General features: G+C 36.8%; 1 non-coding gene across 1 annotated transcript; it reads right to left on the bottom strand.

Annotated features, from left to right (window-relative positions):
• Positions 1 to 17,505: 17,505 nt before the first annotated feature.
• LOC114238374 (U6 spliceosomal RNA) lies at positions 17,506 to 17,612 on the bottom strand. Its single transcript, XR_003623765.2, has one exon. It is a non-coding gene; the product is annotated as a U6 spliceosomal RNA (small nuclear RNA).
• Between the last annotated feature and the right edge of the window lie 6,870 nt (positions 17,613 to 24,482).

Raw genomic sequence — 24,482 nt, 5'->3', positions numbered from 1 at the left:
CTAATCCTTTTTGAGTTTATTTTTGTGTATGGTGTTAGGGAGTGTTCTAATTTCATTCTTTTACATGTAGCTGTCCAGTTTTCCCAGCACCACTTATTGAAGAGACTGTCTTTTCTCCATTGTATATCCTTGTCTCCTTTGTCATAGATTAGTTGACCATAGGTGTGTGGGTTTATCTCTGGGCTTTCTATCTTGTTCCATTGATCTATGTTTCTGTTTTTGTGCCAGTACCATATTGTCTTGATTACTGTAGCTTTGTAGAATAGTCTGAAGTCAGGGAGTCTGATTCTTCCAGCTCTGTTTTTTTCCCTCAAGACTGCTTTGGCTATTCGGGGTCTTTTGTGTCTCCATACAAGTTTTAAGATTTTTTGTTCTAGTTCTGTAAAAAATGCCATTGGTAATTTGATAGGGATTGCATTGAATCTGTAGATTGCTTTGGGTAGTATAGTCATTTTCACAATATTGATTCTTCCACTCCAAGAACATGGTATATCTCTCCATCTGTTGGTATCATCTTTAATTTCTTTCATCAGTGTCTTATAGTTTTCGGCATACAGGTCTTTTGTCTCCCTAGGTAGGTTTATTCCTAGGTATTTTATTCTTTTTGTTGCAATGGTAAATGGGAGTGTTTCCTTAATTTCACTTTCAGATTTTTCATCATTAGTGTATAGGAATGCAAGAGATTTCTGTGCATTAATTTTGTATCCTGCAACTTTACCAAATTCATTGATTAGCTCTAGTAGTTTTCTGGTGGCATCTTTAGGATTTTCTATGTATAGTATCATGTCATCTGCAAACAGTGACAGTTTTACTTCTTCTTTTCCAATTTGTATTCCTTTTATTTCTTTTTCTTCTCTGATTGCCGTGTCTAAGACTTTCAAAACTATGTTGAATAATAGTGGTGAGAGTGGGCAACCTTGTCTCGTTCCTGATCTTAGAGGAAATGCTTTCAGTTTTCCACCATTGAGAATGATGTTTGCTGTAGGTTTGTTGTATATGGCCTTTATTACGTTGAGGTAGGTTCCTTCTATGCCCACTTTCTGGAGAGCTTTTATCATAAATGGGTGCTGAATTTTGTCAAAAGCTTTTTCTGCATCTATTGAGATGATCATATGGTTTTTATTCTTCAATTTGTTAATATGGTGTATCACATTGATTGATTTGCGTATATTGAAGAATCCTTGCATCCCTGGGATAAATCCCACTTGATCATGGTGTACGATCCTTTTAATGTGTTGCTGGATTCTGTTTGCTAGTATTTTGTTGAGGATTTTTGCATCTATATTCATCAGTGATATTGGTCTGTAATTTTCTTTTTTTGTTGTATCTTTGTCTGGTTTTGGTATCAGGGTGATGGTGGCCTCATAGGATGAGTTTGGGAGTGTTCCTTCCTCTGCAATTTTTTGGAAGAGTTTGAGAAGGATGGGTGTTAGCTCTTCTCTAAATGTTTGATAGAATTTACCTGTGAAGCCATCTGGTCCTGGACTTTTGTTTGTTGGAATATTTTTAATCACAGTTTCAATTTCATTACTTGTGATTGGGCTGTTCATATTTTCCATTTCTTCCTGGTTCAGTCTTGGAAGGTTATACCTTTCTAAGAATTTGTCCATTTCTTCCAGGTTGTCCATTTTATTGGCATAGAGTTGCTTGTAGTAGTCTTGTAGGATGCTTTGTATTTCTGCGGTGTCTGTTGTAACTTCTCCTTTTTCATTTCTAATTTTATTGATTTGAGCCCTCTCCTTCTTTTTCTTGATGAGTCTGGCTAATGGTTTATCAATTTTGTTTATCTTCTCAAAGAACCAGCTTTTAGTTTTATTGATCTTTGGTATTGTTTTCTTTGTTTCTATTTCATTTATTTCTGCTCTGATCTTTATGATTTCTTTCCTTCTGCTAACTTTGGGTTTTGTTTGTTCTTCTTTCTCTAGTTCCTTTAGGTGTAAGATTAGATTGTTTATTTGAGATTTTTCTTGTTTCTTCAGGTAGGCTTGTATTGCTGTAAACTTCCCTCTTAGAACTGCTTTTGCTGCATCCCATAGGTTTTGGATCGTCGTGTTTTCATTGTCATTTGTCTCTAGGTATTTTTTGATTTCCTCTTTGATTTCTTCAGTGATCTCTTGGTTATTTAGTAACGTGTTGTTTAGCCTCCATGTGTTTGTGGTTTTTACGTTTTTTTCCCTGTAATTGATTTCTAATCTCATAGCGTTGTAGTCAGAAAAGATGCTTGATATGATTTCAATTTTCTTAAATTTACTGTGGCTTGATTTGTGACCCAAGATGTGATCTATCCTGGAGAATGTTCCATGCACACTTGGGTAGAAAGTGTAATCTGCTGTTTTTGGATGGAATGTCCTATAAATATCAATTAAATCTATCTGGTCTATTGCATCATTTAAAGCTTGTGTTTCCTTATTAATTTTCATTTTGGATGATATGTCCATTGGTGTAAGTGACGTGTTAAAGTCCCCCACTATTATTGTGTTACTGTCGATTTCCTCTTTTATAGCTGTTAGCAGTTGCTTTATGTATTGAGGTGCTCCTATGTTGGGTGCATATATTTATAATTGTTACATCTTCTTCTTGGATTGATCCCTTGATCATTATGCAGTGTCCTTCCTTGTGTCTTGTAACATTCTTTATTTTAAAGTCTATTTTATCTGATATGAGGATTGCTACTCCAGCTTTCATTTGATTTCCACTTGCATGGAATATCTTTTTCCATCCCCTCACTTTCAGTCTGTATGTGTCCCTTGGTCTGAAGTGGGTCTCTTGTAGACAGCATATATATGGGTCTTGTTTTTGTATCCATTCAGCAAGCCTGTGTCTTTTGGTTGGAGCATTTAATCCATTCACGTTTAAGGTAATTATCGATATGTATATTCCTATGACCATTTTCTTAATTGTTTTGGGTTTGTTTTTGTAGGTCCTTTTCTTCTCTTGTGTCTCCCACTTAGAGAAGTTCCTTTAGCATTTGTGGTAGAGCTGGTTTGGTGGTGTTGAATTCTCTTAGCTTTTGCTTGTCTGTAAAGCTTTTGATTTCTCCATTGAATCTGAATGAGATCCTTGCCGGGTACAGTAATCTTAGTTGTAGGTTCCTCCCTTTCATCACTTTAAGTAGATCATGCCACTCCCTTCTGGCTTGTAGAGTTTCTGCTGAGAAATCAGTTGTTAACCTTATGGGAGTTCCCTTGTATGTTATTTGTCGTTTTTCCCTTGCTGCTTTCAATAATTTTTCTTTGTCTTTGATTTTTGCCAATTTGATTACTATGTGTCTCAGCATGTTTCTCCTTGGGTTTATCCTGTATGGGACTCGTTGTGCTTCCTGGACTTGGGTGGCTATTTCCTTTCCCATGTTAGGGAAGTTTTCGACTATAATCTCTTCAAATATTTTCTTGGGTCCTTTCTCTCTCTCTTCTCCTTCTGGCACCCCTATAATGTGAATGTTGTTGTGTTCAATGTTGTCCCAGAGGTCTCTTAGGCTGTCTTCATTTCTTTTCATTCTTTTTTCTTTATTCTGTTCTGCAGCAGTGAATTCCACCATTCTGTCTTCCAGGTCACTTATCCGTTCTTCTGCCTCACTTATTCTGCTATTGATTCCTTCTAGTGTAGTTTTCATTTCAGTTATTGTATTGTTCATCTCTGTTTGTTTGTTCTTTAATTCTTGTAGGTCTTTGTTAAACATTTTTTGCACCTTCTCAATCTTTGCCTCCATTCTTTTTCCGAGGTCCTGGATCATCTTCACTATCATTATTCTGAATTCTTTTTCTGGAAGGTTGCCTATCTCCACTTCATTTAGTTGTTTTTCTGGGGTTTTATCTTGTTCCTTCATCTGGTACATAGCCCTCTGCCTTTTTATCTTGTCTATCTTTCTGTGAATGTGGTTTTTGTTCCACAGTCTGCAGGACTGTAGTTCTTCTTGCTTCTGCTGTCTGCCCTCTTGTGGATGAGGCTATCTAGGCAAATGCATTTTTATTTCATACAAATATAAAAATTAAAAGTTTGTATTGTCTAACTCACTGTTGTGATGGGCTAAATGTTCTGCAAACATATTTCCCAAAATACTTTACCTCCTAAAAGTAACTACGTCAACTGAGAGAATCTAGGTGATTATTTATATTCTTAAACATTGGAACTCTGTAAATAAGTAAAATGTACTAACTCAATTTTTTAAATGAATTTCAGTAAAACCGAGGAGACAACATTAATACTGTAACATTCTTTTTTACTTACACAGTTCCCTTATACTTAAAGACAAATACCTTTCTTCTCATATAATTACTAAAGCACCAAATTATACTTACTAAGAAAAAGAACACTTTGTAAGATGGACCTAGCGTCTGTCACACAGATTGAAGTAAGTCAGAAAGAGAAAAACAAATACTGTATGCTAACACATATATATGGAATCTAAAAAAAACCCAAAAGGTTCTGAAGAACCTAGGGGCAGGACAGGAATAAAGATGCAGACCTACAGAATGGACTTGAGGACAAGGGGAGAGGGAAGGGTAAGCTGGGATGAAGTGAGAGAGTGGCATGGACATATATACACTACCAAATATAAAATAGATAGCTAGTGGGAAGCAGCTGCATAGCTCAGGGAGATCAGCTCAGTGCTTTGTGACCACCTAGAGGGGTGGTATAGGGAGGATGGGAGGGAGAGGCAAGAGAGAGGAGATATGGTGATATAGGTATATGTATAGCTGATTCATTTTGTTACAAAGCAGAAACTAACACACCATTGTAAAGCAATTATACCCCAATAAAAATTAAAAAAAAATAAAGAACACTTTGTAGTTTCAGGTATTTATAGAATGGGGAGAGATGAAATGACAGAAGTTTAGCATGAATTATCATCTTTAAAAGATCCTTAATCTCTAAAATTCTAGAGTATTAACCCTTCAGCAGATTACCCATTAATATGAGGAACTTTACATATATATATACATATATATATATATATATACACATATATGAGGTGCTATTCCATCTGACAATGACCTTACCCAGGCACTATTTACAAATACTGTATCTAATATGCCTTGTGTGTAGTCTGGGATACGAGAGAGTGTAGGGGTGAATTTGAATCAATAAGATGACTAATGCCTGAAATTGCATTATTAGTCTTTCCTTAATTAGCTAATGGCACTGATTCATGTTAGAATGCAATTATTTTTCATAGAATGGCTTAATACATAAACCTTATGCTAAAATGGAAGGCTAGGACTGGATTGGGATTAGGAGAGGCATTTTAGTCCTTATTCCGCTACAGTCTCTGTGACCTTGGGCAAGTTACCTATGTCCCCTAGAACTTCAGTTTCCTTTTCAGTAATTTATGAGGTACCAGAGACTCATTTTTACCTAATTTAGCATTTTGTCTGAAGCTGGGCTTATCATTTCATTAAATTTTAGGAATTCACTAAATGTTAAGTGGATATTTAAGTACAAACATCTAAAAATTACACGCCTTACATGTTATCATCTATCTTTTTAAAAAATGGCATAAAAAAAGAAGACAATCCAAATACATACATAAAATCCATGCCAGGTGATAGGAAAGATACTGTAAAGAATCTGAATATTTACCAGGGATATCGGTATTTACAGTTTGCAGGTTTGCACAATACAGTAGACAGAGCCTTGAACTCAGAATCAGCAAATTTCCATTAAAATTCCAACTTGACCATTGAATTTGTAAGTCTCCCCCCTTCCCTACCCACCCCGCCCCATGTAATATGCATTCTCTAAGACTAGGAAACAGGCAACAGCAAATGAAGAAATAGATGGTAGTCTCAGGGAGTCTTAGGAATTGCCTTGAATTGATATTTTTTGTTTAAGGACCATTCTGAAAATGAGGAGTTGCTTCAAAGTTTAGTTTATAGGCATGCCTCTTCTTATAATAGTTTTTGCTTCAGTTCTTTATTTGACTTGGAGGTACAGAAAACACATGTTGCAATGAAATCACTTGAAACTTGTTTCTCTTTTTGATCTTAATAATTCTTTCTGTGTTTTGACTACTAAAAATGCCATTCTCTAGCAAACCAATATCATGGCATAGCTATCTATTTTAAAAGTATTAATAAAAATGTATATATTTTTAGGTTCTTATAGCTAGGGTATATTTTCTAAAGGTGTCCCAGGGGTCTCCTCAAGAAGGGATCTTTTTGTTAAATTAATAAATCTATCCAAAAATAAGCTTCTCATTTCAATCTATTTTAGAAAAAACAAAAAACTCACAGGTTGAGGTCTTTACTGCCCATCTTCCCTCACATCCTCATAAATTGGTTTGGTGTTTAATTTTTGATCTAGGAAAGAATAATTCATTTTTATCTTCATTTAATTTTAATAGTCAAGGAGTAGTCTATAGAGATTGAATAAATTTAATCCTTCTGCAGTTAGTGTCAAATTAATTCATTCTGGATGTGGATAACTAAAGAAATACAGACCCTCCCACACACTGACAGAAACCTTTATCAGGTTTAATGTTTTATGTAAATGATACAACTTGAAAGGAAGCTTGTCTTGTTTCTCCCTCCTCCCTCTCTGTCCTTGTTAATTGTTTATTTTTAAACTAAACTTTCTTTTTCAGCGTCCTCTGAGGACTGTAGTCTTCACTGGATCAACTGTGTGATCCTACAAGGATAATATTCTGCCACTGATTTGGCTCCTTTGGGTAGATAAATTAAATTTTCTCCCCTAATAAAGTTCACAGCTACATAACTTCTGTGGGATGCTCCAGCGAGGATGACCTCACGAGGACGATCTGGCTATGTCTTGTGTGCAGCAAGCAGATAGGGTCATTGTAAAGAGCCACTGGTTTCACAGGACATGATCCATCTGGCTCATTCCAGGCTTGTCGCAAGGGATGATTTCTGAGGACTGTTGTCCTCCTATCGAGAAGCCCAGACACAAAAAGCTACCAAGTAGGTCAGCATCCAAAACATTTAAAACACCCTTTCTTCTTTCTTTCCTTTAAGATTAGCATTTGGGGTTATATGGTTGATGTCCATATAGGTTTTATAATTAACCATCTTAATAGATGAAGAATATAACAATTTAATACACTTCTTTTAATTACTCGTACAGCTATAAGTGCATAGTGGCGATTGCTAAACATGACTCTTCAAGATTTCTTTTAAAAAGATAATTTAGTTATCTCTTGTCAAGTCACTATTTAATGTTACTTTCTATATTTGCTGTGATAAGCATTAAAATCTGTATATTGGTTGATAAATCATTGTTTAGGAGTGTCTAAAGGGTAGAGTAAATGGTATGAAATTGCCATAGTGTAATAAATGGTTATTTGATAATGAATGAAATTGTTTGAAAATACTGTTAAAATGTCAGGTTTAAACATATACATCATTACTCAAAAGGAAGGCAAACATGGAAACCACAGTGACATCATAAATATACTGCAATAAACACATTTATTTATACTGGGCAAGTTGTAGGTACTTTGTATAAATGTGTACAAATTGATATATGAAGTTAATTTCAATCTGTAAAAGTAATTGCATTGGTTTAACTTATTTAACTCTCCTTACAATAATATTTATTACAGAAAGAGAAGGTAAAGAAATAAATGATGATAAATAGATAAAATACATAGGAAATGGGAATTATTTTACAATTTAATTACACTGTCACATAAAATTATCACACAAATACACCAACTTGACAGCAGAAATACATTAAAATTCTATTATCTAATGCAGAGAACAGTTTTTTGTTGGCTGTTATTTCACTTGCACATTTAAAATACTTTTATTTTTTTCCACCAACATGAAATGTCAAACGATCTCAAAAGCAAAAAGGGTAAGTTGGGAACAAAAACTGTCTAAAAGACATGTTCTGCTTTGTCCAATACTGTGAAGATTGAAACACAGTCTAAGAAAAGGGCAACAAAAGCACCCCGTCCCTCATGATTGGTATATGGAAGCAATGTAAACTCAGAAACTCACAATAGAAAATGAAGTTCATCGATTTGTTAGACTTGGGCAGAACACACAGGATGTGCAAATAACTTAGTAGCTGTACATCTTAAATAGCATAACATTTCATTTTGGGATAAATAAATATACACGGCAAAAGATTCATTGGTCTTATAAAACCAACTTGGGCTTCCCTGGTGGCGCAGTGGTTGGGAGTCTGCCTGCCAATGCAGGGGATGAGGGTTCAAGCCCTGGTCTGGGAAGATCCCACATGCCGCGGAGCAACTAAGCCCATGCGCCATAACTACTGAGGCTGCGCTCTTGAGCCCGCAGGCCGCAACTACCGAGCCCACGTGCCACAACTACTGAAGCCCGCGCGCCGAGAGCCCATGCTCCACAACAAGAGAAACCACCGCAATGACAAGCCCGCACACCACAACAATGAGTAGACTACGCTTGCTGCAACTAGAGAAAGTCCACGCACAGCAATGAAGACCCAACACAGCCAAAATAATAATAATAATTAATTAATTAATTTAAAAAAAAAGTAAAACCAACTCAAACATTTATTTCCTAATACTTTCTAGGTATATGCTAGGTGCTGGGGCATTATTTTGACTCTGTCTTTAAAAAACTAACCATCTAATAAGGGAGATGAGACATGTTCATAAGAAATAAGGCATTTATGTCAGTGTTGGTTATTTATTTGTTGATCTGTATATGTACTGAGTCATTTTGCTCTAAGTTTCTAAGCCATAAATTGCGACCAGAATATAGTGTCAAAAAACTTTCCATTAAAAATCTTCAACCTTGTGGTCACAATTTTTGTCTCTGATAGCTAATCCTAAAATTTCTGCAACACACTTAATAATATCTAATCTTGTAACATATTTAGGTTATTAGGGCAACAATAATGTTACCTAGTTTATGGAAATACAAAATTTATAAAGGAAAGTACAAAATTTAGTTTGAGAGAAGTGAACATGATAATTAAACTACTCAAAGGGAAAAAGTAATTGAAGGAATGGGTGAGAATTAAAAATAACTATGGGAGTGAAAACTTAAAGGTTTAATGTAATTAATAATATAAAGTGATTCAAAAGCATATCGTGCAATTTCTTCATGAGCGTCAAATATTTAACCATGGCCAATAAACTAACGTTTTAGATGATATTTACCATTTATGAAACAAAGCCATATTTCTCTTTCTCTTTCATTTCTCTCAATATCCATTCAAATAGAAGGCAAATGGGTGGATCTTTTATAGTCTGGGGGGTTAAATAAGACACTGCAAACAGAATACTTGGATCTTAACAAATTGGACTTCTGATTTGTTATAAAATGACTATTGGGGAAACACAAATGATGAATGAAAAACAAGAAGACAGTTTTCATGGACTTAACTGGCCAGTCAGGGATTATCTGAAATTAATTATGCTGTTCTCTAAAGAAATCTCTGATAATTCTCTTATCACTGTATTTGAAGCATTTTTAATAGCAGAAGTTTTACAGAGTCATTTTACAGTTTTGTCTGCTGATATACATATGTATATACAGTCATTCTATGTATATTTATTTATGTATAGGTTCTATCACATGTACATTTTCAATGGTAACATTTTTTTCTTAAGTAAAACAAGCAGAGGGAATGATGAAAATACAGTTGCAACAACATCCAAATAGTTTTAAAATTTTTAAATAATAAAATAAGAATACAAATTTGTAATGTTATTTCCATTTTTATTGCTGTTAAAAGATTATTTTTAATAAGTCAGATTTAATGATGAGATAAATGTAAACATAATTCTTATTAGAGAGAGAGCTATATCTGATTTTTCTTAATGGCATGATATATGATAATTAAAGTGCGTTTTAAATCTTAAGGGTTTCTAGGCTCATTTTGGCTCCAACTGGTGAACTCATTTATAAAAGAAAAGAAGTAGACACTGAAATAGGTAAAATACAATAATAAAAGTAATTCAGACACGACAATGGAAAATGGAGATGCTTAAAAAGAAAATTTAGAGTATCAGATATTGATGAGAGTAGAATCATAAAATGTTATTCGTAGAATGGTTTTCATTTTCCTATAAATTAAATAAATTGATTCACTTCTGAACATTAGGTCTTCAAAATGATATGTATATACTGAAAATATGATCTTTTTTTATTGGCTATTGCTATAGAAAGGGTCATAAGTAATGCCAGCCATTATTAGAATTTAGGAGACATCATTTATTATACTTCAGAATGGCCTGTTAAATACAATCATTATCTAAGAAAATATTGAACGTGGGTTGTGGTTAACTTTTAACATATTGGAAATACTGTTAATATAAAATTCAAATTCCTCTATTCTCAAAGGGTACAGTATTTAACCATTGTAAAAATTTATACCCCATCTTAAATTTAAAGACACAACTCAAGAAAGACAACCAATGTAGTAAAACAGAAATGCCTACATCTCTCTGACCACATAAGATGCTATCATGCTAACACAGAACTCTTTTGCCTTTCTTTTCTAATGTCATCCCAGCATTAATGCTTTCACTAATCCTAGTACACCACTTTCTCATTTGACACACTTTCCTAAACTGTGTCATTTGGGGCCTGTTTTGTGTGATTGTGTATGAAATTGCAAGAAGAGAATAGGGAAATAGGAGAAATTCTCCTCCTCTTCCCTAAGATTAGAGGTGGTCTTATAATAGTCCACTCCCCCTGTTTACACAGAAATTACATTCAAGTCAGGTCAGATAAAAATAGAAAATTACCAGTTGTGTCTGCCTATTATGTCAGTAGAAGTATGAACCCTGAAATGCTGCACAGACCTTCCTAAGACTTGACCTGTCATAGATGCCTGTGAAAGTCTATAGGCAGAGACTTCTCTAAGATGTGGAAAGTAGGGGTTAAAATTGCCCAGAGTCTTATGTTTGGAGTGGTTCTAAACTCTTTCAGGATTTAAGCAGCTGTTGCTACAGGGTGCCAAAGAGAGTAGAGGATGGAGGAGGCTACCAATTGGTGCTAAAAATAGATTGAAAGTCCAGGTACACATTTGATTGAGATGCTGTCCCAGCTTGGCAGGCCTTCCTTGCTTTCAGACCTCTTCCTCACCTTGAACATGACCTGTGGAAATATTTTATTTTCTTCCTTCCCCCCCTTAGAATATCCATTGTTGTTTTTGTCAATTTCTCTGTGTAAAAATAATTTTACTTAATTTAATACATATATATTTCTTGCCGAGGTTGAGGGGTAGAGCTAGGAAGAGGATATTACATATGTCAATGAAAAATTAATCAGTTGATCTAAGAAAGAAGCCCTCACTCCAAATTTTTTAAATTTTGCCTTTAAAAACTCTTCCCTGAAAACCATCAGGGAGTTTGGGTCTTTTGAGCTTGAGCTGCCTGTCCTCCTTGCTTGGCCCCCACAATAAACCTTTCTCTGCTCCAAACTCTAATACTTTTGTTTGTTTGGCCTCACTGTGTGCTGGGCACATGAACTTGGGCTCAATAACAGCTGTACCATTTTTCATTCCCCCTGAAATGCTTGTCAGTTACAGTTGCTCTGTATCCTTGTCAGCACTTGACATTGTCAGCTCCTTCTGATCTAAGCCTGTCTAATAAATATGTGGTGAAATATGTTGTAATTTAATTAAACCATTTCATACCTATGACATTTGTTTCCATGGGGGAATTCAGTAAAGTTTACACAATTTTGTCCACAAGGAGCTTGTCTTCTAGTTGAGAAGCTAATACAAACACACAAAAATCAAATGGAATAGTAGTCCAATACAATAGCATGGTTACCCAAAAACTGGGTTCACCTCTTGGTGGGTGTTGAGCCAAAAGACAAAATCAAGCCAAAGATTTGGAGAAGGAAGGATTTATTACTTGCAGCAAGAAAGGAAAACACTGGGATCTTTCCCAAAGCAGTGTCTTCCTGCAAAATTGGGGAAGTTTTAAGCTAAGGGTATATGCATATTCATGAAGGGTGTCAGCAGAGTCCGACCTTTAGTTGATTGAAGTCACTGAAGGTCAGGAAAGGTCAGTCAACATCACCATCCCTTAGGTCCCAGTTGATCTGGCGGTTGAGGCGTCAGGCTAATCTTTACCATTGAAACAGAACAGGGAATCTTCACAACTGATTTATTATCTTTTCTATTGTTACTTCTCTTGCCTGATAACAGAATTTTTTCCTGAATTCTTTTGTTCCGTTGAGATCATTAATTACTGAGACATGTTCAAGGGCAAGCACTGTGGTCAGGCTTAGGTCACATAATGGCTTAGGCCAAAAATAACCTCTCTTCTGTCAAGAAAGCCACGCCTGGTTCTCTTTCTTTGGGGACCTTCTACCCTATCTTCTTACAGCAGGAAAGCCATCAAAAGAAAGTTCACTATTGATTCCAATGAATTCTTCGATTAATCATTGCTATAGTAGTTAACTATCCCTGAATGTTTTTGAGGACACCAAGTCTAAAGGACTCTTCCTTCACGATCTGTTTCTAGTTTTTTCTTTCTGGTATCATCTCATCCTAGATTACTACAGCAATTTCTAACCTGTTTTGTGTCCTCGAGATTCTTTCTACTACAATCAGTCCTAATTTATCCATTGAACTAATGTACCTAAAACAGTTTTCTATTGCTGCCTAACAAATTACCACAAATTTAGTGGCTGAAAACAATACTCTTTTAAATGTTCACAGTTCTGTGGGTCAGGAGTCTGGACATAGTGTGACTGGGTTCTCTGCTTAGGGTCTCACAAAGCTAAAATCAAGTTGTTGGCTGGGCTGCATTCCCATCTGGAACTGGGGCCCTCTTCCAAGCTTATGTGGAGAGTTCAGTTCTTGTGGTTGTAGGACTCAGGTTCCCATTTCTTACTGGCTAACAACTGGGAGATGCTTTCAGTTCCTTAAGGCCATTCTCATTCTCTGATAGGTGACCCTCTTTATCTTCAAAGAGCAATCTTCCATCAAATCTTTCTCATACTTCAAGTATTTCTCTCTAAGGACTGATCAATCCCATTTAAGGGCTCATTGGATTAGGTCAGGTCCACCCAGGATAATCTACTTTCCTTAGAATCAACTATTCTATACAACATAAACTAATCATGGTTGTGATGTCCCATTCACACTCAAGGATAGGAATTAGACTAGGGAGAGGGAATCTTGGGGCCATCTTATAATTCTATCTACCGTATACAGTAAATAGCTATTTAAACTTAGCAACATTAAAAACAAACCTAATTTCAATGCTCACTGTTTATTGCACCTTACTTCTTTCCTCTGGGTTCACTTTTCTCTTTGACAAGATTATTTATGATTTGACATTGATTATATTATTATTTGACAAGATTCTTTAGTGATTATTTTATTGAGGGTCAGTAACAGGTAAACAATTTTAGTTGCCAGAAAATGTCTTCATTTTATTCCCACTCTTAAATTACAGTTCAGACTTGTGTGGAATTCAAATTGACATTTACAGCTACTTCTCCACTGCCTTCTGGCATCTGAAGACTGAAGTTGGATATTAGTTTAATTGTACTTCCTTTGTCACTAATGTTTTCCCCTCCTCGATAGCATTTAAAAGTTTTTAACAGTGATATTTTCCAGTTCCACTAGGACAAATCTAAGTGTGTACTTATTTATTTTCCTTGTGGTTAATAGAGTACATTTTCAGTTTAAGGACTCCTGTCTCTCTCAAATTTTGCAAAATTCTTTATTTTTTTCAAATATTGCTATTCCTGTATTCTTTTCATCTTTTTTCCCAGGAACTCTTAATAGAATTATATCCAAAACAATTTATTCTCCATATACATTAACTGTTCTTTCATATTTTTATTTCTTTGTATCTAAGTACTGCATACTCAGAGAATCCCCCAGTGTTGTCTTCCAGTTCAGTAATTCTCTCTTCAACTCTTATCCAGAGTTTGTCCCTTTTACTGATTTTTTAAAAAAGTCCAGTCAGTATAATACTCCATTTGAACACTTTCTAATTAGTTTGCTTTATTAGCCATGCAATTTATTTATTTTTTTACCTATTCTATACTTTAAAAAATATTTGTATTTCTTTGCAGAAACAAACTATGTTTGTTAGATTTTTAAAAAATTATTTTCTTTTGTCTCAAGTAAATTTGCTTTTTGACCACAGTTTTGTTTGGCTCCCCTTCTTAGAATTAGTTTCCTTCTTATGTTTTAGAATTTAGGTTTTCAGATTCTGGGGTGGGAGGTTTTTATTTTTCTCTCTTTTTTTTTTTGTGCTTACCTCCTGCCGTCTAGTGATTTTACAGTTGCCTTCACAGGATCTCCGCTAGAGGCCTCAGGTGAGAACTCAGTGTAGTGGCAGCTGTTCCCAGCTCCCATCCTAGGGGATATTATTAATATACAAGGCAATATTGGATCAGGTCCAGGTAAAGAGGATGTGTCTGTGTCCTTTCACCTCTCTAGATGCTGATTTTCTCATAAATCATATTTCTGGGCCAAAGCATCCTTGAACTTGACAGAGGAGCTCCACCCCTAGTCATGGCTTCAAACAGTGAGAGGGGCTTATTTCCCCAACTCTTCATGAGTACTTTACTCTCTGTTATCCCACAGAAGCTGATCTGCTGACCTCCTCTATATGCTTCCAGACCCAGAACATGTTCCACAGCTTCAGCCCTAGACATCTGCTCAAGATTTTGAGCAGAGGACTGACATAATATCATGCACATTTTAAAGAATTATACCAGCTGCTGCATTGAGAATAGACTTTGGGGATCAGCGGTGTGGCTGAGGGGAGCAAGAGTGGGGGCAGGGAGACTAGTGAGGATGCTGTTGCAATGATCAGAGATGATGGAGGCTCAGACCGACACAAGGGAAAACAAAGAATCAAGGATGACTGCTAGAGTTCTGCTTGGGGCAGCTGTGTGCATGCAGTGCTCTTCACTGAAATAGGGAAAAAACTAGATCTTTTCCCAAATCAGTGAGGTGGTTGTCCAAACCCAGATGATTAGGGTTTGTTGCAGGCCCCTCAACTCCAGACGTGAAGCCAAGAGTCAGAGGAAATTTTGTCTCCAACATAAAGGTCAGACATCTATTGGACCAAAGGATCAGAGATCCCAAAAGGATCAGCCCCTCTAAAATTGGGATGGGTCACCCTGATAAAGGAGCTCTTTGGTATTGACAGTTAATGGCTAATTTACCCTAGACCCAGCTTAGCTTCTGTTTCTGTATATTCACTGCTGCCTACTTGCCTGAAACAGCCTGTGTCCAGTCTGATTTTTGGGAGTGGGGCTATCTTCTTTCTCTGTGATACCTCAGGTTTAATCCTGTTACCTTGGCAGTTAGCCTTGGCATCCATACCACCAATGAGAAATCAAAAGATAATTTAGATTCATTACCAAAGTATCATTTAGGGTATGTCTCTGTGTGTAGAAAGTGAAGTCAAATGTTGAGGCATTATGAGAATTATTCAGGCAGAGACATTTCTTCCTCCCTTATATGGATATTTCATGAAAATTTTCTAGGCTTGTCATTAACTAGCTCATTACCTTAATTAACCACTTCATTATGTAAGTGTAGACACAGCCTTAAAATCATTTGTACTGTTTCTTCCTGTGTGTAAATAACTGTGAAGTAAAAATATTAATTTATGAATGTAATTGTGTAGGTGATCACTCCACATTTACTCAGAATTAGCAATTAGTGCATGCAAATCAGCTAAGACAAAAGTCTCTCCGATCCTGTTCAGAATACAGGAAGAGTTAATTTGCAAGAACGCCTGCTTCTGGCCCATCTGATTCTCAAAAGTCACGTTCTTGCTTCTGAAAATCAGAAACCGACCATATTTGTTGTGAGCTTTACGATCACTGTTAATGCCCTTGCAAACATAAGAAATAAAATGCTAACAAATCATCATCCATTACCTAATTATATTTACCTAGACAGATAAAGTTGGAGGGAAAAGAGTGGATCATATTTTTTTAGAAGGCGTTTCTCATTTTGCAAACAAAGATGAAATTTATAGCTTAATTATTCCTCAGTGCAATACAGAGCCTTTTCTGTTAATCATACCCAAGTCCTGAGATTTTGCTCCCAAAGAGGTATAAAATGTGTATTGACTCCCAATTAAATCAATTCTCCCTCCAGTGTGGGTAGTAGTGCTAATGGGATTTAATGTTCCTGAGGTTTCACTGGGGTCCACAGTAGGAAAAACTCTGATGTAGGTGGAATATCATTCCTTCAGCAACACAAATATCAACTAACACAGAATAGTACACCTGCCTCTGACATCTTGAATTGTGGAAGTTACAAGAATTAGTCATCTTCATTAAAAATCATGCTTGTGAGGGGCTTCCCTGGTGGCGCAGTGGTTGAGAATCTGCCTGCCAATGCGGGCGACATGGGTTCGAGCCCTGGTCTGGGAAGATCCCACATGCCGCGGAGCAACTGGACCCGTGAGCCACAACTACTGAGCCTGCGCGTCTGGAGCTTGTGCTCCACAACAAGAGAGGCCGCGACAGTGAGAGGCCACGACAGTGAGAGGCCCGCACACCACGATGAAGAGTGACCCCCACTCGCTGCAACTAGAGAAAGCCCTCGCACAGAAACGAAGACCCAACACAGCCAAAAATAATAAATAAATAAATAAATAAATAAATAAATAAATAAATAAATAAATAAAAAATCACGCTTGTGGTTGAATAACAGCAGTTGAGTTGCCTCAACCATTGGACAATATTTGGACACTTATTTCTAGGTTATCTATTTACAAATATACTGTCCCTGAAATGGAGCAGGACCCTATGGGGCCTTCCCAGGACAGACACCCTCCATGTCCCCTGCCTGCCTTTTGTCTGTAGAAAAAACTTTAGTCAAAAAATAAATTAAAAAAAATAAATAAATAAATAAAATAAAAAAATAAATTTAATCAGAGAAATGAGAAAATGCAGAAACAAAGGAAAAGCAGTCAAACAGGACAAAATAATAACAGTATAGTCATTAAGCAAAGTCGAGGACTTTTAGCTCTTTCTCGAGGGCTATAGATAATGTTCTGAGCCATATTCTCTGAGCTGTTTTGTAGATACTGAAACCCCCACCAGGTGGAAGACATTAACTACATGATGACCAAACTGTAGCCATGACATAAACTGCCACAATTCCAAGAACTGGCCTCAAGGAAATGGGAACAAACTGACCCTGGAACTGAAGATTAATGGTAGTTAAAACAATCAGACATGATGCTGATCAGACCACTGCATGACTAATTTCAAGACGATCGTCAGAGCAGACTATGCTGTTCTACATGTAGCCGCCTCTCTCCATCTATACACCCCTGAAACTCTCCTTTAAAAGCTCTTGCCCACTGGCCGGCAGGGGGGAATTGGTCTTTGGACATGAGTCCGCCTTCTCCCCCAGTTGCCAGCCTCATAAATAAAGCAAACTTTCCTTTCTACCAACACCTGCCTCTTGAGTATTGGTTTTTGAGCAGTGAACAGCCGGACCTGAGTTTTGGTAACATCCCAAAGTTTTATAAGATGCATCCACAGGTCTGTGTAAACTGAGCTACATGTGCTGGCTACTGTGATCACATATATTCTTTTTTTTTTAAATATGGAACGCTTCATGAATTTGTGTGTCATCCTTGCACAGGGGCCATGCTAATCTTCTCTGTATCGTTCCAATTTTAGTATATGTGCTGCCAAAGCAAGCACATCACATATATTCTTAACTCTTCATGTACCTTGGGGAAGTCCTAACCTCAGTCCTAACTTGACTTTTATGACCTTGACATATGTGAAGATTACAGATTAGTTGTTTTGTCAACTGTCCCTCTATTTGGTTTTGTCTGATGTCTCCTCATGATTATGCATCTTTGGCAGGAATATCACAAAGGAATGTTGTGCTCTCTTGCTGCATTTTATAAGATGGCATACAATTTGATTTCTCCACTACTGGTGACGTTAACTTTTGTCACTGGTAATGTATGACAGGTTTTTCCCTATAAAATTACTTGTTTTTCCTTTGTAAGTAGTAAATATTTTGCATGGAGATACTCCGAGATCATATATATATCCCATTTTCCAACCAAATCTCTTCCACTAGTTTTAACATTTCTTGATGTTTCTTAACTAAATTTATTATTACTATGATAGCTACCAAATGGTGATTTTCTAAATCCATTATTTTTTCTACACTTGGTAGTTGACATTCTATTATAAAGAAGAGATTTTTCTTCATTCATTTATATCAGTGTGGATCCATGGATTTCTATTGTTTCCTATTACTATCTATTTCTATTACTGCCATTAATTATTCTGACCATGAAATTGTCCCATATTTAGCCAATGGGAATCCCTGAAAGCTAGCTTCCATGTCCTAGTGACATGTCCATACTGTTCTTTGAGCACTGCCTTACTTTCTGGTACAAGATGTTCCAGGCATATTGTGTACTCCCCTGCTTTAGCCCTGGAATCAGCCATTTTTCCAAGAAGACCTGCTTTTTTTTCGTGGAGGTTCTTTTTAATGGAGAGGTCTTTTAAGACTTAGGAAGTGGTGTGCTTATTGCTACTGGAATCTTGATGCTCCCAGACACTCAGGGAAAGATACATTATGTATAATACATATACATTCACATTTACATTTGGTTTTACGTTTATGCATACTGAAAGCCATAAATTCACAATATCGCCAATTCCAGTCCAATACTGCAGAGTTAATTCTAACCTTCCCTCTTTTCATATTTGTAACTCTCTTTTCTGATGGTGAGAAACCTCGTTCTCTTAATCCATCGCTCAATCTGCCAACCTCTGCTGGGTCAACTTGAGCCTTATTTAAAAAAAAATCTTAATATATTATTATCTTTCCAAGTCACTAAATAATTATCTACAAGGCCATTTTTAAAGGCTAAATGTTATTCCACTAAAGGTATACTTGGCCATTTAGGTTGTTTCCCAGTAATGAATATTCTTTTATCTGAGTCTTTACATAATCCATTATTATTTACTATTTCTAAAAGAGAAATTACTGGGTGAAAGGTAAACATATTTTTAAGGCTCTCAATTTACAGTGCCACATTTTATTAAGTATTTTTTTTTTTGGCCGCCCCATGCAGCACGTGCGATCTTAGCTCCCCGACCAGGGATGGGACCCATGCCCCCTGTGTTGGAAGCGTGGAGTCTTAACCACTGGTCCGCCAGGGAAGTCCTATAGTGCCACATTTTGAAGTTGAGTAAAACTGTGTGAAGGTGGATCCCACTTATCTGGAATTTATAATCACTCTTTCATGGGACTAAAACTGAATTCTGCAGTGGCTAAAAAAAGTGGCAATTACCTCATAAAATGAAAAATATGGAAGAAATGTTTACTCAAGGGAGCAAATGGTTCTCAAACCCCTTACAAGCATCTATTTAGTAGCTACTTCCCGAATGTCAGATTTGTTCAAGCCACTTGCTGAGCACTATAGGTTACATAAGGTTGCATTAGATGCCAATTCCTTCCTTCAGAAGTGGCAAGGAAACCATTAAATTAGTGAATTAAAAATCCTTAATTTATTCATCAAAAGAAGGCCCTCTAGGACCTCTGTTTGGCAGGACTTCATTAAGGATTAATTTTCATTATTTAAAAAAAACTTTTAAAGGGCATTTAAAAAAAGTCTATAGTTGAGACTAATTCAGAACAGAATTTTCCTTTATATCTTGTAGTACATTTTTCTTATTGGAACATCATAGAGTATATTTTTATTATCCTTATCCTTCAAACCCCCCTCACGTCCCATTTAAATCCTATGCTCTACTTGCCTATAAGGCCATGCCAAACCCCCCATACAACACAAAAACATATAAATACATAAAATTTAATTAATCTATCCAACAAAGCATGAACATTTCAGTGCTCAAAGTAAGACAGACCTAGAAAATAAACCCTAATTATACCAATGAATTACTTAGATATATACCACTCATATAGACAGACATCTCCCTAGATCTATTGGCCATTTTTATTAAAATTTTAATACTAAATGTAACATAAATCACACAAAACTATATATACATTACTTTACTATATAAACACAACCTGCTAATGGAGCTTAAAACCTTAAGCAAGGCACTGAAAATGCCTAGATGAGTTTATTAACTCTATAACCTTTCTATTAGTTTGCAATAAAATTACACACGCAAGTGTGTGCACCCCAGTGAGAATGCCCTCTAAACCATTAAGATTAAAAGGAGCAGGTATCAAGCACAGTAACAGAAGTAGCTCAAAATGCCTTGCTTAACCACACCCCGACGGGAAACAGCAGTGATAAAAATTAAGCCATAAACGAAAGTTTCACTAACTTATATTATCTAGGGTTGGTAAATTTCGTGCCAGCCGCCGCAGTCATACGATTGACCCAAATTAATAGGAAACCGCGGTAAAGCATGTTAAAGAGCAATAAAAAATAAAGTTAAATTCTAACTGAGCCGAAAAAAGCCACAGCTAAAATAAAAATAAACTACAAAAGTGACTTTAGTGTTTCCTGATTACATGACAGCTAAGACCAACACTGGGATTAGATACCCCACTATGCTTAGCCCTAAACCCAAATAATTATAATAACAAAATTATTCACCAGAGTATTTACTAGCAGCAGCTTAAAACTTAAAGGACTTGGTGATGCTTCACACCCCTCTAGAGGAGCCTATTCTAGAATCGATAAACCCCGATAAACCTCACCCTTCCTAAATTCAGTCTATATACTGCCATCTTCAGCAAACCCTAAGAAGGAATAAAAGTAAGCATAAATATTATATATAAAAAGTTAGGTCAAGGGGTAACCTATGGGATGGGAAGAATATATTCTATTTCAAGAATATATTTCTCACACACGAAAGTTTCTATGACAACTAAAATACAAAGGAGGATTTAGTAGTAACTTAAGAATAGAGTGCTTGGGCTTCCCTGGCAGAGTCTGCCTGCCAACGCAGGGGACACGGGTTCGAGCCCTGGTCTGGGAAGATCCCACGTGCCTCGGAGTAGCTGGGCCCGTGAGCCACAATTACTGAGCCTGCGCATCTGGAGCCTGTGCCCCGCAACAAGAGAGGCCGCGATAGTGAGAGGCCCGCGCACCGCGATGAAGAGTGGCCCCCGCTTGCCACAACTAGAGAAAGCCCTCGCACAGAAACGAGGACCCAACACACCCATAAATAAATAAATAAACAAATACTTAAAAAAAAAAAAAAGTAAAAGTCTATTAGTTAAAAAAAAACAAAACATTTCCTTGTTAAAAACACAGGGAGTTCAGAATCAAAGCCATCAGACTCAAAAAAAAAAAGAATAGAGTGCTTAGTTGAACAAGGCCATGAAGCATGCACACACTGCCTGTCACCCTCCTCAGGTATTATAACAACTTTCTATAACCTGTTAACAAACACCAACTATATGAGAGGAGACAAGTCGTAACAAGGTAAGCATACTGGAAAGTGTGCTTGGATCAATCAAAGCATAGCTTAAATAAAAGCTCCTTGTTTACACCTAGGGGATTTCATAATCTATGAATACTTTGAACAAATCTAGCTGAAAGCTCCACAAATTTTACTAACACGAGCAAATTAAATAAATCATTCACTCAGCATTTAAAGTATAGGAGATAGAAATTTTAAACCACCTTTGGCGCTATAGAGAAAGCACCATAAGGGAACGATGAAAGAAGCATTACAAGTAATAAAAAGCAAAGTTTACCCCTTTTACCTTTTGCATAGTAAACATTTAACAAAAAGAACTTATGCTAAATACCCCGAAACCAGATGAGCTACTTATGAACAGTTTGTAGAACAAACTCATCTATGTAGCAAAGTAGTGTGAAGGTTTATAAGCAGAGGTGACAAGACTAATGAGCCTGGTGACCGCTGGTTGTCCAAGAAAAGAATCTTAGTTCAACTTTAAAAATTAGCAAAAAATATTATAAACTTTAATGTATTTTTAAATGTTAATTTAAAAAGGTACACCATTTGGGACTTGCAGTGGTTAAGAATTTGCCTGCCAATCCAGGAGACACGGGTTCGAGCCCTGGTCCAGGAAGATCCCACATGCCACGGAGCAACTAAGCCCGTGTGCCACAACTACTGAGCCAGCGCTCTAGAGCCCGTGAGCCACAACTACTGAGCCCGCATGCCACAACTACTGAGGCCCATGTGCCTGGAGCCCATGCTCCACAACAAGAGAAGTCACCACAATGAGAAGCCTGCACACCGTAACGAAGAGTAGCCCCCGTTTGCCGCAACTAGAGAAACCCCACGTCCAGCAACGAAGAGGCAATGCAGCCAAAAATAAATAAATAAGTAAATTTATTAAAAAAAAAAAAAAAGTACAGCTTTTTAGATACAACCTTATCTAGAGAGTAAAAATAAACAACACCATATTGGCTTAAAAGCAGCCACCAACTAAGAAAGCGTTCAACCTGAGCAATAACTTCACCTTAATATCAACAATAAGCAAGTCATCTCCTAGTTGGACTGGACTAATCTATTAACCAATAGAAGCAATTATGTTAGTATGAGTAACAAGAACTATTTCTCCTTGCATAAGCTTACATCAGTAACTGATATTATACTGCTAGTTAACTGCAAATAAACACAACTCAACATTAAATTATTAAGTATGCTGTTAACCCAACACAGGCATGCACACAAGGGAAGATTAAAAAAAGGAAAAGGAACTTGGCAAACATAAACCCCACCTGTTTACCAAAAACATCACCTCTAGCATAACTAGTATTCGAGGGACTGCCTGCCCAATGACAACTGTTAAACAGCCATTGTATCCTGACTGTGCAAAGGTAGCATAATCATTTGTTCTCTAAATAAGGACATGTATGAATGGGCACATGAGGGTTTTACTGTCTCTTACTTTTTGGGGGGGCCTGCACTGCCCGGCATGTGGGATCCTAGTTCCCTGACCAGGGACTGAACCCCAGGCCAGGGATTGAACCCAGGTCCTCGGCAGTGAGAGTGTATACAGAGTCCTAACCACTGGACTGCCAGGGAATTCTTACTTTCAGTCAGTGAGACTGACCTTCCTGTGAAGAGGCGGGAATAATAAGATAAGACGAGAAGACCCTATGGAGCTTTAATTGATTAACCCCAGAAACCTAACTAAACCACCAAAGGATAATAACATTTTCACATGGGTTAACAATTTTGGTTGGGGTGACCTCGGAGAACAGAAAAGCCTCTGAATGATTAATGTCTAGACTTAATAGTCAAAATATACTATCACTTATTGATCCAAAAAATTGATCAACGGAACAAGTTATCCTAGGGATAACAGCGCAATCCTATTTTAGAGTTCATATCGACAATAGGGTTTACAATCTTGGTGTTGGATCAGCACATCCCTGTGGTATAACCACTATTAAAGGTTCGTTTGTTCAATGATTAAAGTCCTACATGATCTGAGTTCAGACCGGAGCAATCCAGGTTGGTTCCTATCCATTATATATTTCTCCCAGTATGAAAGGACAGGAGAAATGAGGCCTGTTTTTAAAAATTGCCTTAAAACCAATTAATGATATAATATTAACTTAATTAATATATAGAAAATCTTACCCAGCAAGGTTTGTTAGAGGGGCAGAGTCTGGTATTGCATAAAACTTAAACCTTTGTAACCAGAGTTTCAAATCCTCTCCCTAACAAAATGTTTATAATTAACATCTTAATACTCATTATCCCTATTCTTTTAGCCGTGTGTTTACAGAATAATTGTGAATTCTTCTGTGCTTACAGAATTGTGAATCAAAATATCAAAAACTGATTTTTCAAATTCTAGGACAGTCTAGTCACTTGGTTTTTTTAGGGAACATGAACTTAGTATAGATACTTTCTTTGGCCTAGATGCAGAAATTGGCCTACATAAGGTACACTACACTAAAAATTCAGAGAGCAGACTCTGAAACGGAGGTGCTGAATGATGTATTCACTGTTTTTACTGGACTGGGTACTCGCTACCCCTGGGACACTGAGATACGTGAGCAACACCCTGCCCTCAAGAAAGTGCAACACAAGAAGGTGAACAAGTTAATTAAACAAAGACCTACTCTCCCTGAATTAAGAAAATGAGAAATTATTTTTTTCATTCTCAAGTAGGCTCTCAGTCATACTGTCTGAGGAATCCAGTCTGATAAATGAGGCAGTAGGCCAGGGAGATGAGAAAAGTCCCATGTTCTACTGCAGGTCTCCCAAGGGCTGAAGTCACTGGCGAAGGGTTGGTTTCTTTAATTATATCTGCCACAACAGTAAGCATGCAGTCACTCTGAGGTTAACATTCTTCTAGTACTTTTCTTTCCCTTCCCCTCCTTCATACTTTCTAAGAGTTTCTAATGAAGAATAGCTCTTAGAGGCTCTTATAGGCACATGACTCGGATCCACGAATCTCGCTGACTCTTGGACCAGGGATAAGGAGATCCAGTCCTTTGAAAAAGTCTCCTCATTTCTCCAATGAACAGCACTGTGTCCTGTTTCCGCTGGGTTTCATTTATCATTCCCAAAAAAAATCTCTCGCAGACTCTGTCATATTCTCTGTTTCTCATGGGCTCTAATACTGGA

The sequence above is a fragment of the Balaenoptera acutorostrata genome, chromosome 3, assembly GCF_949987535.1.
Source record: "Balaenoptera acutorostrata chromosome 3, mBalAcu1.1, whole genome shotgun sequence".
Classification (NCBI taxonomy): Eukaryota; Metazoa; Chordata; class Mammalia; order Artiodactyla; family Balaenopteridae; genus Balaenoptera; species Balaenoptera acutorostrata.
Note: the sequence above shows the minus strand (reverse complement) of the source record. Positions and strands in the feature narration are given on the sequence as shown.